At 42.1% G+C, this 19,759-nt stretch overlaps 1 long non-coding RNA gene across 1 annotated transcript in view; it reads left to right on the top strand.

The window, feature by feature from the left end:
- The first annotated feature begins 3,095 nt into the window (after positions 1-3,095).
- The window catches only part of LOC138792445 (uncharacterized), a 29,485-nt gene continuing 12,821 nt past the window's right edge, over positions 3,096-19,759 (top strand). Inside the window, exons 1-2 of the long non-coding RNA XR_011363142.1 lie at positions 3,096-3,291; positions 6,995-7,078. This is a non-coding gene — a long non-coding RNA (uncharacterized lncRNA). The remainder of the gene's footprint in view (positions 3,292-6,994; positions 7,079-19,759) is intronic.

Raw genomic sequence — 19,759 nt, 5'->3', positions numbered from 1 at the left:
AGTTGGGGTCAGATAACTGGGACCCCCATCGATCACAAGGACAGAGATCAGTTGTTCTTCGAGTAAACGGGGCAGCAGCACACAATATCATTTATGTGTGATTGATATACTATATGCCAAACCAGTCACCCTGTAATTGCTTCACTGTTGTGACGGAATGATCGGGCGACAAGAGAGGGTCTTTGCTATGGAACACAGATTATGGCCCACAAGGAGATATGCCTTTCTTTTACCTAAAAAAAAAAATCGTAATTTGAAACCTGACATAATATTCTGATTATACCTATGGAAGATGGAAGAAAATTCATGACATGGTGTCAAAATATAGAGAAGATTTCACTGATTTCCTGGGCGAGTGTCTCCCTCGAGATTATTATGCACAGTTTTCCTCAGATAAATTCTCTTATTTTTATAGTATCTCGGTTCAGGTTCATGGCTTTATGAGATGACATTTATCCCCAGTACATGGCTCATCTTGACCTTGAAATTTTCTCAGTGGAGCAGACGTATATTTTCACCAGTAAACTGGAGACGGATAGCAAAACAGCATGTGCTGCAATTTATAGAAATTGTTGGAAAATCCAAGTTATGTAATAAACTGGTTGATCTTTCAGTGTTATAAACCACACCAGTTAACCCTACCAGTATACATAACTAGGATGTAAAAAGATGTATCGGTTATGTTTTTTTTTTCCTACTTTTACTCTTATTATTATTATTATTTTTTAAATTTTTTTTTTTAACAGATTTTCTATTCTGGCTCACAACAATCCATAACCAGAAAATATTCTGCTATTTTGAAATGATTTTAATTGGTGGACATTGTCACCAAGGTCAGCCCCCTCTTCACACCTCGGTCTGGCGCTGTAAACCACACCTCCTTGAGAGGAGGGGATTTCTGCAATTCTAGTGCAGCAATTGCCTGACCGAGGTGGGGAGAGGGGAATCAATGTCCGAAAAGCCCCACCTTGATGACACTGTCCATCGATTATTACAACATTTATTCACCCAAAGGAGGACTAGGACACCTTTGTCAAAGAGAACATACAGTAGGGACTGTACCTGATGGTGTGACAGTACCCCTTTAAGACTACGTGACCATGCAGCATTTTGGTTAATTTGTTTGGTCTGTTTTTATGCTTTTTTTTATATCGTCTATCTTGAAAAAAAAGGAAAAAAATTACTTTGCTGTACTCAGTAGCGCAACACACATACTATTGAGTAAAGCAAAATGAAGTACAGTAAGTAGGCCATTATAGGAATTGTTGAGGAAGCAGAAAAGATCCACATCTTTCCCCGGCATACAATGAAATCCAAGCCAGATATCCCTACAGTCTAGGGAGTGGAGCGAGTTACTGTGTACTCCCCTCAGCTGTATCTCGGGATCATAGCAGGTCTCAGGAGTGAGACCTGGTGCAATCAGTAACCAAATCCAAGTCAGATGTCCCTGCAGGCTGGGGAGTGGAGCATGTTTTTGTGTATTACAGACCATTGATTTCAATAACGGTGCAATGCTTGGACTGCTGGCTGGGTTTCCCACATAGACTGCACCCAATCTCTATTGATCCCACCAGTAATACACCCTGTGATCTGAATTGTTGTGACAAAAGGGATTTCTTTCAACATAACACATGACAGATGGTGATAACCTACTAAATCAGTGCCGTACGTTCAGCTTTTTAGCATCTGTTATTGACTCGGTGACCATGTGGCAATATGACGTCAATTTACTAGTAACAAGCGATATGTCTGCACTTCCATTTGTTGATCGTCTTGATTTTGCAGAAATTAATTAATATGACTTTAGGGTGTGAATACACATTAAAGAGTCACTGTCGTATTTTTTTTTTTGCAGAAATCAATAGTCCAGGCGATTTTAAGAAACTTTGTAATTGGGTTTATTAGCCAAATCTGCCATTATCTGCATGTAAAAAGCCTTTTCCCAGGTCCCCCCCTCCTTCCTCTTTTTCATCCACTCTGAAAAATCTGAAAATTGTGACTTGTTGCAGGAGACGTACCCTGTCTGTTCTAGGGAGAGGGGAGGGGGGAGGAGGAAGGAGGGAGTTAGCCGGCAGCAGAAAGCAGATAACAGAGGATTACAGGCACAGAGCTGGGTGACAGCTGTAATCTGAGCTCAGACAGGTCACTGGTGATGGTCAGAACAGATAACGGGTGAGGGATTTGTAGATTAACTCTTTGTTGTCCTGTTTTGGTCTTTTTTTTAGCTCTCTCCATAGGAGAACAATGAAGACAGGGGGGAGAGCTTCAAACTGCTTTTTCATGATAAAAATGCATTTTTCGGATAATAAACCCAATTACAAAGTTTCTTAAAATCGCCTGGACTATTGATTTCTGCAAAAAAAAATTTCACGACAGTGACACTTTAAGTAAAACAAACAGTAAAAAAAAAACATGGCTGTAGCTTTGGATTTACTAATATTAGATCTCTAATTGGTGGGAAGAAATCATATTAAATCTTAATTTAAGGGGTATTCTCATCTCAATTTACATAGTTATACTTGTAAGACCCGTCAAGATAAATATCTTTGCATATACAATCAACTAGCAAACTTATGCCATGATTGACAGCTTGTTGTCTAGGTTACAGACCACCACCCTGCTCTAAAAGCAATGGTCTCCCTGGCGTATATATAGCTACTGTATAATGTAGCAGTATAGAGATATAAAGTACATACACTGTATACACATTATATAAAAGCATGTATACTATTTTATGCAGAGGTATACAGTAAGAAATAAATGTATACTGCACAGTATATGGTTGTTATTGCTATAATTTTAAAACAAGGGAGCCTATAGGTGACCAAGACCATTATATGCTATCTGGGTGACAAGGAAAGAGTGATTCTGAGCTGCCCTGGCCATAGCATTTATATACAGAGGTTGCAGCCTAGAGAATTCTATTAGGGAGGCAAAGTCTAGGTACAAGTCTGTGTTCCAGCACCTAGAATGTAAGCAGTGGCGTAGCTATAGGGGTCGCCATGGCGACCGGGCCCCTAGCTACAGGGGGCCCGCTGGGCTCCCTTGCCACTCCCTGCCTCTCTGTTCTCCCGAATCAGCTGTGATATCAGCAGCCGATTTGGGAGAAGTGCACTGTGATCCTGCAGGCTGCCTAACGCTGCAGTGTGGGGTCCTGAATCCTCCCCATCACCTGTTTCCTGCTCCTCTCTGCTGTCCGTGTGGAGGAGGGGGAGGGGCGGGAGAGCATGGTCCGGCACCAGGAGGAGGGAGGCCAGGAGCTGCTGACAAAGTGAAGTTTCCTCATAATAAGTAAGTGTCTGTGCTGTGTGTGTGTGTCTATGCTCGGTGTGTGTCTGTGTGCTGTGTGTCTGTGCTCTGTGTGTGTCTGTGTGCTGTGTGTCTGTGTGCTCTGTGTGTTTGTCTGTGCTGTGTGTCTGTGCTCTGTGCTGTGTGTCTGTGCTCTGTGCTGTGTGTCTGTGCTCTGTGTGTGTGTCTGTGCTCTGTGCTGTGTGTCTGTGCTCTGTGTGTCTGTGCTCTGTGTGTCTGTCTGTGCTCTGTGTGTCTGTCTGTGCTCTCTGTGTGTGTCTGTGCTCTCTGTGTGTGTCTGTGCTCTCTGTGTGTGCCTGTGCTCTCTGTGTGTGTCTGTGCTCTCTGTGTGTGTCTGTCTGTGCTCTCTGTGTGTGTCTGTGCTCTGTGTGTGCCTGTGCTCTCTCTGTGTGTGTCTATGCTCTGTGTGTGTGTCTATGCTCTGTGTGTGTGTGTGTGTCTGTGCTCTGTGTGTGTCTGTGCTCTGTGTGTGTCTGTGCTCTGTGTGTGCCTGTGCTCTGTGTGTGTCTGTGCTGTGTGCTGCGTCTGTGCTGTGTGCTGCGTCTGTGCTGTGTGCTGCGTCTGTGCTGTGTGCTGTGTGCTGCGTGTGTGGGGTGGGCGGGGGGGTGGGGGGCCCAAGCTAAAATTTTGCACCAGGGCCCATCAGCCTGTAGCTACGCCCCTGAATGTAAGAGTTGGTTCTGACAGCTTTAACACAAAGGCTTACATTGGAATGAAGGACAAATGCTGTAAATGTTTTTGAATGGGTGAGCCTTTTCTATACCAGTCTTCCAAAATGGAGAAAATTTGCCAAATAGTTGTTTACAGAGATTCGTTTCGCAAGCTTTGTGAATTTTGGGCCAAACTTGTTAATATTCGCAAATCGGATCTTAACAAATTTCTTTAAAACAGCCAAAACTATAGTAGCTACAGTACTAGGACTATTACAGAAGGGCGAATTTGTTAAAGCATATTGTTGTAAAAGTATCAAAAATCGGAAAATCACCATTCAAAAAAAAAAAAAAAAATGACAATCAGCCAATCATCCAATTTCCACAATTCCTCTCCTCTCTGTCCCTATATCACTTTGTTAGTCTCTCCCTGCTCTGCTGTAACTGCCTGCTGCCATCCTGCTCTCTCCTCCACATACAGCCGACTGGCCACCCCCGTTACCGAACCCCCTTATATAGAGGGGGAGGTGCTAACATCACCCACCATCAGCCCTCCTAACCTCTCCTCTCTGTCCCTATATCTCTCTGTTAGTCTCTCCCTGCTCTGCTGTAACTGCCTGCTGCCATCCTGCTCTCTCCTCCACACACAGCTGACTGGCCACCTCTATTACCGAACCTCCTTATATAGAGGAGGAGGGGCTGACATCACAGAGGGGCTGCAGTTTATTGGACGGGCACTAGAGATTATGGTTAATCCCTTTCTCCTGCCCAGTGATGCTCCAGACTGCATATGCGGCCGCCATTTTCTTGTGAAAAAATTGGTGGTAATTCACTTCACAGAATGCAGAATGAATCGATTTGACAGCACGATTCACCATCTTGAATCTTGATTCACCAAATTGCCTTTGCTCATCTCTACTACTGATGTATTTCGAGGCAAACCTGATCTTTCAACCGTAGCGTCTGGCATGTGATTAACCTATTCCTTTCTGTGTTTACGAGACACATTTTTTTTGTTCCCATAATTGTTTGCCCATTACCTACACTTTTATTATGAAATCATTTCCCTATTTATTATAAATGAATAATAATAATAATAATAATAATAATAATAATAATAATAATAATAGTTAAACAAACAATAACAATCTCCACACCTGCAAAAAAAGGAAAAATTGTTTGCATGGAATTTTTGCGTCTATGTGAATCCTGCAGTAAATTGTCGCCATCACCACGCCATTAGACAGCTGAAGGTTCTGTTTTGTCATTATAGGAGGAAGAAGAAAAACAATCATTTAACATAATGAGAAATAGTTTCCTTCCTGGTGGGATAATGCAGATGGCGAGTTATTGCAGGGATGTTATCTGGAATAGAATTGCTTACCAGCAGGTGATGTGGTTGTTTTCTTTGCTGGAAGTAAGCTCCTGCGGGGTGCGGCGGTGCCACTGCACACTTCCAGGATTGTCCTGCCCGTACCCTTGGGGATCTCCTTTGAAGGCAGAGCTGCATTTTGAGCAGGATGCTCTTCATTTGTGAAGTTTTTACCTGCTGGAAATAAAAACAGATGAAATTAGACAATCATCGGGGAGGACGGAGAGGGAATCGCAGATATAAGAGGCGAATGTGAGACAGATTGAGAGCTCTTGGTAAATGACTGCAATAAAAAAAATATACAATGTATGTTCAAAATTTGATTGTTCAGTATAAGGCTGTGTTCACACACCATAAAAAAAAAATGTCTGTAATTTTTAGGTTAAAGGGGTTGTTCACCATTTTTTTTTCTTTCAAATCAACTGGTGCCATAAAGTGCCAGACATTTGTAATTCACTTCTATTAAAAAATCTTAAGTCTTCCAGTACTTATCAGCTGCTGTGTGTCCTGCAGGAAGTGGTGTTTTCTTTCCTGTCTGACACAGTGCTCTCTGTTGCCTCCTCTGTCCATGTCAGGAACTGTCCAGAGCAGCAGCAAATCCCCATAGAAAACCTCTCCTGCTCTCCAGACTGGAAATAATACAACTTCCTGCTGGTCATACAGCAGCTGATAAGTACTGGAAGGCTTGAGATTTTTTAATAGAAGTAAATTACAAATCTCTGGCACTTTATGGCAGCAGTTGATTTGAAAGAAAAAAAAAATTGGTGTACAACCCCTTTAAAATACAGCTGTATTTTCAGTATATTAAAATGGGTTATCCAGCACTACAAAAACATGGCCACTTTCTTACAGAGACAGCACCACTCTTGTCTCCAGTTCAGGTGTGATTTGCAAGTTATATAGATTTGTAATTTCCTTCTATTCAAAATTAAAGTTTTTAAGTCTTCCCATACTTATCAGCTGCTATATGTCCTGCAGGAAGTGTTTTATTTACATTCAGACACAGTGCTGCTGACATCTCTGGCCAAGACAGGAACTGTCCAGAGCAGAAGCGGTTTTCCATGGGGATTTGCTACTGCTCTGGACAGTTCCTGACATGGACAGAGGGGGGAACAGAGAGCACTGTTTCTGAAAGTAAATAAAACAACACTTCCTGCAGGACATATAGCAGCTGATAAGTATCGGAAGACTGGAGATTTTTAAACAGAAGTAAATTACAAATCTATATAACTTTCTGACACCACTGTCATTGCTGGGAAACCCATTTAAGCTCCATCAAAGGTGCATCCAAACTGGAGACAAGAGTGGGGCTTTCTCTGGAAAACCCCTTTAATGTCAATCAGTCAGTGGAGAAAGCCTCACAGACAATAGATCCTTAAATATTTTCTGAACATATATATATATATATATATATATATATATACATACTGTATATATATATATATATATATATATATATATATAGACAATGCAATGCCAAATCCTCTGCTGTACAGTTTCTAAGGGTCCGTTTACACTATGGAATCAGCGGAGAAATCCCACTCTGAAACCCCGGCCTGCAGACTCCACAATGAGTCCCGCTTGCTATCTCTTTCAATGGGAGGCCTTGTGCGCCTCCGCTCCCCACTCAAAGAATTGACATGTCAATCTTTCTTGGTTATAGATCGGCTTTTAATAAACACTTGTAACTCAGGAATGACAGCAACTAGAGAGACAGGAGACGGCTCAAAATACCCAGGGAGACTTGGTGAGTAAGACCAGCTAACCTTTCATTTTTTCGCTCTATAGGTGGATATCCCCTTTAATTGTTCATGAGAAAATCATATGGAAATGATAAAGAGACAAAGATATACAGATAATTTTAATGAAAACTTTTCTTTTACACTAGATGTCCACAGTGGCAGTGTCACAGCATCACTACTACTTTAGTGTCTTCTCTCCCAACAAATCTTTGAACTGTAGGTAGTCAGTGGTCTCTACACCTCATTTAACGCAGATGATTTATTGGATTATATTGGCTTTACACAAGACAATTGTGATTCTATTCCACTTTCCCCCAGACTGCAGACCTGGCAGGGGAGCATTGATCGGAGATTCTCCATTCCTCATACAGTGTGATTACTCCATACTCTCTTCAGTGATCGTCTAGTAATCAGCAGCACAGTTTGTAATACAGAAGCATGGCTGGGGGTTAAATGAGGTTTCTATCTAGATGGTATCATGGGATAGAGGTTGTGCTTTTTATGGAGAAACAATCATCAGAGTGTGTATTATCATAAAATCAGGTTGTGGGAAAACTGCACGTGGAAAAGTAATCGAGTTTTTCTTTTACTTGCAATCAGAAAAATGAAATAAAAAATAAATTAAAAAATAAGCTTTTCTCAAGTAACTTCCACAGTTACCTTTAGGGTATGTTCACACTGAGCAAAAGTGGCGGAATTCCGCATGACATGTCAATTCTTTGCGCGAAGCTGTGTGAGCCATTCCATAGAGACCCTGTGAGACAATGAGGCAGGCGGGATTCTTCCGCGGAGAGATCTGCTGTGGAATTCCAATACTTTTTCTCAGTGTGAACATACCCTTAAAGGGAATCTGTCAGCTGAAATCCAACTGTCGACTGCTGACAATGTCAGGAAGCATTCACACGTTCCGTGCATGGTCCGTAAATACTGACAATGTGCTCCGTGATGGAATTCAAAGCTCCTGGCATCATTATAAATGATGATGCCTGGAGCCCCGAAACTGTTTAAATCTACACACTACTGTACTGGCACAGCGTGAAGATTTATATAGTTTCAGAGCTCCCGCCATCATCATTTATAATGATGCCAGGAGCTTTGAAACGTTCAGGATTTTAGTCCGTAGCATGTCGTGTATGCACAGAACGTGATTACAGTATGTGTAAATGCCCTCTTAGATAGCTGTTAGGTCAAGGAGACACATGATATCGTTTCTATATCTGTAGACCATAGAAAATACTTTTATTCCCTGCTCTTGAATATGATTCACCAAAATGAATTCCATAAAATTCAGATTCAGACAATCCTAAATTTTCGTGGAGATTCGGAGTGAATTTGAATTGATTTGCCCATATCTACTACACAATGCAAACTCAAACTAGACAGAGTGCTAGATTGAATGTGTATGGCTGAATCCTTATAAGCCGTCCAATTCAAATGAAATCTTATGGGAGATTTGCGCGTCTATAGTATCCGGTCTACTTTCGACTTATTATCAGTTGGCCTACTTTAAGTAGGTATATAAGGACGCATCATCCCTGTGCATTTTTTTTTCGTGCTGCGCAAAAACTTACTGACCTTGCTCAATAATTATCCGTAGGCGCAGGGGCTTTGAGGAATCTTGCACTTTTTTTTGTCCGGTTGCTTAATTTTTTGGCTAACAAAACTTGATGAATCTCACACATGATAAATCCGCTAATAAAGTGGCTAACATGAAAGGGCGCAGCCAGCGTAAACTGCTCAAAAATAGTACAAACAACGTAATAAATGTTGCTTAAATTTTTACGCTGTGTGTAAAAACACCAAATTAGTCAAAATAATGGTGCAAAGAGAATGATAAATGTGCCCCATAGTGTGGCAAAATTTTGGTGCATTCAGGGTGTACCTCATAGCAGTTTAAAGAGGTACTATCAGCAGGTTAGACGAATGTAACCTGCTATGTCCCTATTATGCAGGGAGGCAGAGGATGAAGGTATGTCTCTTACCTTCATCCTTGGCACAATTCCAGTGCAAGTAGTCTTTTACTCCTTGGTCTGGTAAGACCATTAGGAGCACTGCATCGATCCGTCCCTCGGCTGGTCGCCCCTTCTAATGATAATCAATGGAGCGTGTCAGGCGGGGGTGGGCCGGATCATTGCTATGGGGGTGGGGCAGTGCTCCTAACTGTCTTACCGAGGAGTGAATGACCGACTGCACAGGAATTGTGCCAAGGATGACGATAAGAGACATACCACCATCCTCAGTGCCTCCTGGGCAACAAGGGGCTCTCAGTAGGTTAGATTCAAGCCGTGCCATTTTCTGATAAGCCGCTACTTTGTCACGTGGCTCCAAATTCTGGCCAATAGCCATAGTGCATCTGGGCCACGGTATAATCCTATGCCATTTGCAGGAAAGCATTTTTGCTTCTCTACAGAACCCAGCTGAATCAGTCACTCGCTGATCTAGACCCACGTCACTTTGTTTGTTTTCATATTTTTTCCCGGTCATGCTGCTGAATTCTTAGCCTTCCTTCTCCTGGGAGAAATTAGGGATAATTAAGAAACGGGGATGTAAGACAGAGTTTTGGGTTCATTTACAGGTTAATGGCCCCTCACTGATAACTACTGATGAGATCCACACTCTTTTTAATTATTAGCTTCTTAATTGCTGTCAATACTGACGAGTGACATCTGCAGACGAGCTGCGCGCTGAATACGCTGCATACTAAGCAACGCGACTTAAAGGAGATGAAAATTCACTTACTTTTAAGTTAAAAGAACTCTTTGTTCTTGCTCGTAGACTGTAAAGAACTTAATATAAATTCAATTTGCTCTTTGGGAAGGATGTAGTCTTTCCTACAACTTTATTCCCATGAGATCTCTTCATGTACTCGGATTTCCTCCAAAATATTTAGGTCTTATACACAGAACCATATTATAGGTCTTAGCAAGTTCTGGGATGTACAAGACTATAATACAGAAAGAAGTCTATGGGCCCATACTGTACTTCCATAAAACAGAGAATACAATTTTGCACTGGTCCCCCACTATAGGCCAAGATTACTTACTAAATGGGAATCCAGTGGGTAAAACTGACATGGAAAAGAACAGGAATTATAATTGACTTAAAGGAGCACTGTCATTTTAAACAACCTCCCTCCATTTAATAGACAGAGTTATCACTTCAATTACCAAAAAATAACTCCTTATTGGGTAAACTTGCCAAAAGTTAAGACATTTGGAAAAGTTGGATGCCACCCTAGGGCTGCCATGAAAACATAGATACAGCCTGTGGCTGAAGTCAAATGCCAAGTGCTCAGGTTTGCGCAAACGTTGCCAAACCCAAACATTTTGCAAGTACTCTTTATCTAAAAAAGAAACAGCTGTAAAGTCTTGCCCACTAGGTTTATCTAACTTGCAACTTGTTGTTTACTGCTTGTCGTCATCGCATTCCTGTCTCTAGTAACTGCTAACTGATCAAGACAAAATGCAAGAAACGGGAGCAGTGTTTCGCATCTGCTATGTGCAGTCGTTAGGTAGAGATTGGACTGTGTACATGCAATCTGTGAGCCTATCTGCCTGCTGAAAATAATCTGCACTGTTACTAGAAGGAAAACCAAGGTTTCCCTCTAATTTTCCATTCATTAAGTTTTGTGCCTGTGTCCCTTGTGTAAATAGGGGTGCATCTACTGCTGTATACAGTATCTACTGGTCTATCTACTGCTGTATGCAGTATCTACTGGTCTATCTACTGCTGTACTGTACTGTCTACATTTCTGCAGTGCAGTTGTCCTTTCCCTCACCCTCTAGCTTCTCAGCAGCAGCAACAACAGAAGTTTAGAGTAACCCTTTCATTGCTGCTGACATTTCTTGCACAAGTTGAATCCCCCCCCCCTCTCCTGGAGACTGCTGCTTTCTGCTGAAGACACAGAAAACTGTGTATAAGCTGCTCTCCCCATCTCCCCCTCCTTCCCCTTCCCTGCCAAGATGGCTCATGTAAATACATGTAATTAGCGTCCCTGGCAGGCTGTATCTGCACTGTATCTGTATCTAATGTAGGGAGGATTAATCACAGTGAGAAAATCAGCAACTTGACCTCAGATTGACCCTCCAGGCATTACAGAGTGCAAATTTTTTTTGCCAGGGAGTTGTTTACATGAGCCCACTTGAAAGGGAGGGGGAGAGAACAGCTCATATACAGTTTTCTGTGCCTTCAGCAGATATCAGGCTCAGAATTGGGGGGAGGAGACTGAAAAGAAACTGATAAGTATGTAAGGAATTGTTAGTCTCCAGGAGGGGGATGATTCAACGTATATTTTACCTGGAGTGGAATGCCCCTTTAAGTATTTGTGTGAGTATTACTGGCACACAGCCCTGCCCTAGTCCCATTCATGACAATGAGAAATAGCTATGCACCACGAGAGGGCAGAAGGTCTTATGAACAGCAGTTAAGGCAATGAAATTGCATTGTCACTACTTTAAAGAGTTAATCTAAAAATCTAGACAGGTTTTTAAACATTTTCTGAAATAACAAGTACACTTTACCTGCAGCAAATAGTGTCAGGCAGCTGCTGCCAAGGCAAATAAGATCACTGGGTGCATTAAATAGGAGCACAGATGCACACGACATAAAACAACATCGAAAACATAGTTCTACCACTTTATAAATCAATAATCAGTCTGCACATGGAATGCTGTGTATAGTATTGGGCACCCAGTGTACAACAAAGACATTGATTAGCTTCAGTAAGTTCAAAAGAGGCCAACCATAGTGATAAATGACATAGGTGGACTACAGGACCCAGAAATATCAAAATTAGAAGCATTTAAGATATAAAAAGTAGAGATGAGCAAAGCAGCCGGAAATTCAAGAATCAAATCTTAACGAATTTCATTAAAACAGCCAAAACTGTAGTACGTACAGCACTGGGACTATTACAGAAGGGGGAATTTGTTAAAGCATGTTGTTGTAAAAGTGTCAAAAATCGGAAAATTACAATTTAAAAAAAATATGTCAGTCAGTCAATCATCCAATTTCCGCCATGAACAGCAGTGGAGTGCGGCCACTGATTAAGGATGACTAAGTGCCCTATTCCGCGGGACGATTATCGTTCAGATTATCGTTAAGTCGTTAGAATCTAAGCGATAATCGTTCGATTGAATAGCAGTTAACAATTAACGACGAGAAATCCTTGATCGTTTAATAAGACCTGGACCTATTTTTATCGTTGCTCGTTCGCATTGAATAAGACGTCGCTCGGTCGTTCGCAGTAGTGACGAACGCAAAATCGACGACAAGACGACCACAAGAACGATCATAAGTAATGATTATCGTTCCATGTAAATGGGTGAACGATTTCAGGTCTTTCGTAATAGCAGTCGTTTTAATCGTTTATCGTTAACGATTATGCGAACGATAATCGTCCAGTGGAATAGGGCCTTAAGACTAAGGCTGACACCTGGAAACTTTTTAAAATTGTAATGGTAAGTATAGGACAAAGTTTATTTATTTCCCTTTTTGGAGCTTTAGGCAACTTTCAGTTAGAATGCCGCTTCAATTGGTTATTTGGTTTAGTCCTCCATATCATTCAATCAGAGAAGAAACAGAGGTTTAGGAGGTTAGAGCGTCATAAAATCTTAGCTAGTACATATAGGGTCCCTATGCGTTTCAGACTCTCACGCAGTTTATAATCATAGTTATAATCATACAATGAAGCTATTGTGTTATGGCACATATAATCTGGGCCCTTCTGACGTCATTCACACTACAGGCATGCTAGGTTAATGAATGGCGCTACTGCACAGTAAACAGCAGTATAATATGAGAGTATACAAATAAAAGATACACAAGACCTATCACTATAAAAGAACAAATATATCTGTTTTTACTTAGATATACCTGACATAAAGTGACACCATATGGTGCAGTTCTATATCAGTGAGATCCTTTCCTCTAAAAGCAATGCTTCTTGGTGAATACATATGGAATACGACAGGAAAAAAAAATCTTACTATGAAAACATTTAAAATCATCAGAATGCAGAGTAATATAAAGAGGTGTACAGATACAATATCACTGCTCCGACATCTATACTGGGTTATAATGCTCTATGTCCGTGAACATGATCTCATCTTCATTAGTGAAATACAGCGAATCTCCGTCTACATGAACATCACATTTACATTTCGATTTCATTATTACATCTTTTTCCACATATATACTAGACATTAGACTGAGCTGTTTATTTGCAGAATATTAATAACTTTAGGCTGTGAAAACATAGCCTGGGGTCAGCTATCAATTGCATCTTAGCAGCCAGCCAGACAGTCACGGAGGTCGTATTATGTGGATAATGGGGGTAGATATGGGTTCAGGACCCTGCATAGAAATAACACTAACAATCAGAACAGCAGCAGCAAGGTAGACATTCCCTTATGTGCGCTGCCTTCTATTTGATGGAAACATTACTCTACATTATTATTCAGTGTTGTATACAATTTATATTATGCACCAAGCAACAATAAGCCATACCATTAAATGGGGGTAAATACCACCACAGCATCTGTAGCAGCTGCTACTGCGTCAGCTCCTGCAATAGATTGGACCCCCTGAGCCGGCATCATTTGCGGGACCCGGCGGCTGGGGGAGCCTCCCAGGTGATGCAATTGCCCCTTTAACGGCAAGTACTCCTGATGAGTGCTTGCAGTTAAAGGGAAGCTTTTAGCAGGTAAGAAGACTGTAACCTACTGATAGGTCCATATTGCACACAGGGCACTGAGGATGAAGGTAAATTTCTTACCTTCATCTTCTACACTGCTTCTGTGCAGTTTGTAGTGTAATCTCTAGGCTATTTAGGCGGTTTGGTGCACTAGGGATGGGGCTACCACACTTAGTGCACCGATCCACCCCTATCCAGGGCCGGATCAGACAAGTTTTCTCCTCCTCATGCATCAGTAAGCCTTGGGCGTCCGTCAGGGGCGGATTAACTTTACCATAGGCCCAGGGCTGTTTACCAAACCTGGGCCCCCCCCGCTCCCCACTGTAACTATGGCAGCACTAGCTTGGAGTATATAGTACAGGATAGTTATTGTCATGATGCACTGATTTGTGCAAAATTGCAGTAATAAAGCAGCAATTGTTTGCAAATCATGGCAGAACTGTATGCAGGGACAATACACCACTAAAAGTATATTTTTTTGGGGTGGCCATGGCCCCCCAGGAGCTCAGGGCCTAAATACAAACTAATGAGTGGTGAGCTGATCCTTTCTCCACCTGTCTATATGTACTATACACTTTATCTGGAACACAGAAAAAAAGACAAATTTGGTCAGCTCTCCTAGAACACCATTCACACTAGGCAGGAGCAAGTTGCTATGGCTGAAACTGCAAACACACCAAAACACAGAACAATGCAACAGCTCACCGCAATGGCAAGTTACAGACACACTACAGACATAAAAATAGTTAAAAGCGCCCCCCCCCCCCCCCCCAAACTGCTAAAAAAAAATCCCAACAAAACCAATTATACACTTCATACCAGGTCCTAACCACCGCAGTACAGGAACACCCCACAATGTCATTCTGGAGATGCTCAGGCCCAGTCATCCAGCCATCTTAGCTTGGCCCTTCTTTAAGTCCCTCAGGCTCTTACACTTGCCTAGTTTTTCTCGCTTACAACACATTGGGGGAATTTATCAGGGTAAAAAGAGGTATTTATTGGCGTAAAAGGGCAAGATGCAAATAAATTTATTCGCAAACGCCTGTTTTACGAATAAATGTTTGTGGTCCCTCTAGGCCAGTTGCACTAGAGGGGCAGGGAGGGGGGGCGGAAGGGGGGTGCTGACTCTGGGTCCACTGAATTTATAATTTTTCTCACTGAAAATTTATAAGGAAACTAGGCATGAGCGAACCGGCCGAGGTTTGGGTTCGTATGAACCTGAAGTCTCGGCAATGATTCCCGCTGTCTGCCCGCTCCATGGAGAGGGTGGGTACAGCCTGAGGACCGCCTGGAAAACTGGGATACAGCCATAGCCATAGGCTGTATCCCAGTTTTCTGGGCGGTCCTCAGGCTGTATCCACCCTCTCCATGGAGCGGGCAGACAGCGGGAATCAGAAGCCGATAGTTCATGTTCATACGAACCCAAACCTCGCCGGTTCGCTCATCCCTAAAGAAAAAACCTACGCCGGGTCTGAACTTTCATTCACCAGTGTGCACAGGGGTTTAAGTAGAGGCATTGCGCCTCTACATAAAAACGCCAGACTTAATAAATGTCCCTCATTGATTTTGGGGTCTGAGTAATGCCAAGGAGAAAAAAAAACAAACAGACATCTACATGGCGGTGATGGAAGGTTGTATAGAAGAGCTCAACTATGACTATGTAAAAATAGGGGTGTTTACCCAATCCCTATAGGTTTGCATGGAAGCTGAAGACACAGAAGAGTTTATGGAGAATATCTGGAATTATGCCTTTTAAACATTTGCAACCCCCATGGGCAGGGCATTTAAAAAGGTTATCCAGGATTACATAAACATGGCTGCTTTCTTTCAGGAACAGCTTGTGTGCTCAGTTGATTTGTGGCATTGCAGCTAAGTTCCACTGAAATGAATGGAGCTGAGTTGTAATACCACACACAACCTGAGGACAGATGTGGTGCTGCTTTTTTGAAGAAATCCTCTTTATTTTATTAATCCTGTTAAACCCCTTTAAAGCGACTCTGTACCCACAATCTGACACCGCAAACCACTTGTACCTTCTGATAGCTGCTTTTAATCAAAGATCTGTCCTGGGGTCCGTTTGGCAGGGGATGCAGTTATTGACATAAAAACAACTTTTAATCCTCCAGAGCTGTGTCTAACGGCCGGGGCTTACATTTGTATATGCATTAGGCTGGCACAACCTCTCTGTCCTTCCTCCCCACCCTCCTCATCATTAGGAATGCTCCAGGCAGATTGCTTCCTATTTCCCACCTGTGTATAATGAACATGGGCTGGATTGTTAAAGGGGTACTCCAGCGGGGGGGGCACTTTTTAGCTAGGACCAGCGGCGGGTCCGGCATTGCGGTGCTCCAGTGCCCGGTTCCCGGCCGCTTCCTGGTGTCTGACGCGAGCCCGAGGCGATACGTCTTAGGTCAGCCAGTCAGTGACAGAGGCGGGATCTGAGCGGACTTGAAACTGACACCACCTCTGTCACTGAGTGGCTGAGCAGACCTGAGACTTCACGTCACGGGCCCGCGTCAGACACCAGGAAGCGGCCGGGAACAGGGCACTGGAGCGCCGCGATGCGGGACCCGCCGCGATGTGGGACCCGCCGGGCCTCAGCAAAAAAGTGCCTCCCCGCTGGAGTACCCCTTTACTACACCTGTGCAAAGCTCAAACAGCAGTAAATGTTCCTGGATCGCTGCAGGATTAAAAGTTGTTTTTATGACAATAACTGCATCCCCTGCCGAATGGACCCCAGAACAGATCTTGGATTAAAATCTAAAAGCTATCAAAAGGTACAAGTGGTTTGGGGGGGACAGATTGTGGGTACAGAGTCGCTTTAAATCAAGTCGCTAATCAGATTATAAGCAAAAGACCTTTCAAGAAATCGCCACTTAGGAGTACATTTGGGTAATACTGTCCCTCCCAGAAGTCTGTTTTGGAGGTATATATGTATCTAGAAAATAGAAGTAGAAAATATTAAAGCTCTACATATATTAGCTTTAACAAAATTTTAAGCAGATTAATAATTCATGAAGACATCAAAATGAATATGTGCAAAGGAGCAAATACAAGAAGCGATCACGGTAATATCATTATGTTCATACAGAGCTGAAGGAGAATCTCGGAAAATTACAGCTGTAGTGTACAGAAAAGTTTAGTACCGAGGGGATAAGCTTCTTATCTTCCAGGCATTAACTTGTCTCAAAATTTCTGCCAATTTAGCCTGATCAAAATTCTGAGCAAAAAACTTCAGAATCAATTAAACCCCGGCCGAAAAGAAAAACCAACAAAATGTTTTTTTTTTCCTGCTAGTTAGATTCTAAATGAAAGTATTATTTCTATGGAGCGATGGCTGGAATTATGATTCTTTATTTCACAGAAGAAAGGAAATCTCTGTAAATGGCGGCAGCTGTGGAGGCAGTGGCGAGAATGGCAGCGATAAACACATGAGGGGAAAAAAAAATCAACGCTATTTTAAGTCTCTGATCATCTCAGATTTCTTTTTTGCAGTAATAAAAATATAGCTTTAGGGTACCAACCCACTTGACGTATTTGCTGCGTGAATCAGTCTTAAAAATAAGCAGGCAAAACGCAGGTTGGCTTTATACGATTGTTCTGCATTAAAATACGCAATTGCGTTTTTTTGAAGCGTGAAGCTTGTTGTTAGCAAAGCATCAGTTGTTAACAACCTGTGCGAAAAACGCATGTAGCTTCACGCTTCAAAAAAACGCAATTGCGTATTTTAACACAGAACAATTGTATAAAGCCAACCTGCGTTTTGCCTGCTTATTTTTAAGACTGATTCACGCAGCAAATACGTCAAGTGGGTTTGTACCCAAAGAGCAACTTTGTTAGGTAAACGTTGGATGTAGTTTCTATAGTAAGAAAGGTCAATGTGGTTTATGATAATGACGCTCATCTTGTAAAGTGAGTAGAGATGAGCGAACCGGGTTCGGGTTGGAGTCCATCCAAACCCGAACATTCGCCATTTGATTAGCTGGGGCTGCTGAACTTGGATAAAGCTCTAAGGTTGTCTGGAAAAGATTGAAACAGCCAATGACTATATCCATGTTTTCCACATAGCCTTAGGGCTTTATCCAAGTTCAGCAGCCACCGCTAATCAAATGCCGAAAGTTCGGGTTCGGATCGACTTGAGCATGCTCAAGGTTCGCTCATCTCTAACGGTGAGATGGTGATCGCACCTTGTCTGCTCAAGCGTTGACCATTGCCCGATTCTTCTGTTCAGTTACCCCAATATCCGCTATGGACCAGTGGAACAAAGTAATTTCCCCTCAATATGGAAAGTGCAGGTGTAGTACAAGGTAGTCCCCAGGAAATGCATATGTGTAAGAAGAGGATGGGCTTACAGAGTTCATGGGACCCTTTGCAGGTTTTTTTGCTATGGGGCCCTATGAATCCTAGCTACACCCCTGGCAAGGCTTATCAGTGTTTTTGTTGTACTGTAGACTAGGCAGAGGGTGGAGGCTCCTGCTGCAGCCAGTCGTCTTACAACCAAACACAGGCCAATAAGAAGGAAGAGGAGAAGGAGGAAATGACTGATCTCCCGAGGTAATAACTTATAACTAATAAGTATTAATAGCAGCATGAGACATAAAAGGATTAAAGGAAAGGAGGAGATGAAGGGAGGAAGAGCTGGGATTTTTCAATTTTTTTGTGCATTTTCTATGTTTATCGCTGTCTTAATAGGAAGATCCGTTCCCATTAACACAGACTTCAGCAATCATTAAGCGTTCTAAGGTTCTACACAACTCTGCATCTTACGTTTCCGAGAAGGATAAAACCCTCCACAGTGCTCATTAACTTTATCTACAAGTATCTCAAGACGTTACATAAAAACAAGAATTTGTACAGTGTTGGATATTCCGCAAAGTGATGCGCAGGAATAAAGGCTGCAGAACAGCGGGTGTTAATAAAACATAATATATGTGGAAGTATAAATTATTCCTCTTCACACCATTACGTAAGCACGTCGCATGTTAAGTCTAATTAATTAGTGTAACCCAAAGTTCTTTAAGAATAAAAGATTAAACAGATACCAAGAGCTGGTCTCTTACTAGGAGTCACTTTAACTTAAATGAGAGGATAGAAATTTTTTTTTTCATAACATAGGAAACGCAATGGACACATAAAGGGGAGACTAGGTTATTGGTTAAACTCGAGAACTGGGGTGAACTTCATTCAGATATGATTGTCAGGTATGACGGGATATCTTGTGCTCAGTCGACCATTTGGATATCATAGAAGGGGTGTCCTGTATTCTTTATGAATCATAGTTGATATTTTGGAAGATAAAAGGTTATGGTCATAAAGAATATGGTACTGCTCACCATGTCGAATAGAGATGTAGCCTCACCAAGAATTATGCATGGAGGCTGCCATTGACATGTAGCTTGAACGTGCATGTAATAGCGCCGGTAGTGACCAGAGAACAAGCGCTGACCTGACAGCTCACTTGTTCCCGCTAATCACCCTGTGTAATAGGGGCTGAACAATGCAAACAAAACTGGAAGAAACTCAAGTTCTAGATCTGTGGTGTGCAAACTCAGGCCTTCCAGCAGTTGTAAAACTACAAGTTCCATCATTCCTTCACAGCCAAAGGGTGATGGGCTCTATGGTTTAGCAAAAAATATGTGAAGCCACACTTCAAAACTTTTTGACATTCCGACCTTCACAAATCGACCTCACAACATTATTTCTAGGCAGCAGTCATGTGATTTAAAGCCCAAACACATTTTCCATTTTCTCCTGTAAAATCTCAGGTGCTGAAATGTTTCATCAGACCAGTTACACAGATTGCAAAATGTGCGGTCAGGATAAGATAAGGGTCCAATAATTATTAAATCATACATTTCACCAACCGACACTGCAGACGAGATTGGGAAGCCGTTCCATTTATTATAACAAGCAAGTACTGAGAAATTGCCTGTTAAAATATTCATGAATGTTATCAATAACCATCTGCCGCAATTTTTTATTTATATGCTTG

This window comes from Dendropsophus ebraccatus, chromosome 5 (genome assembly GCF_027789765.1).
Source record: "Dendropsophus ebraccatus isolate aDenEbr1 chromosome 5, aDenEbr1.pat, whole genome shotgun sequence".
In the NCBI taxonomy this organism is placed as follows: Eukaryota; Metazoa; Chordata; class Amphibia; order Anura; family Hylidae; genus Dendropsophus; species Dendropsophus ebraccatus.
This window is presented reverse-complemented; position numbering and strand designations above follow the sequence as displayed.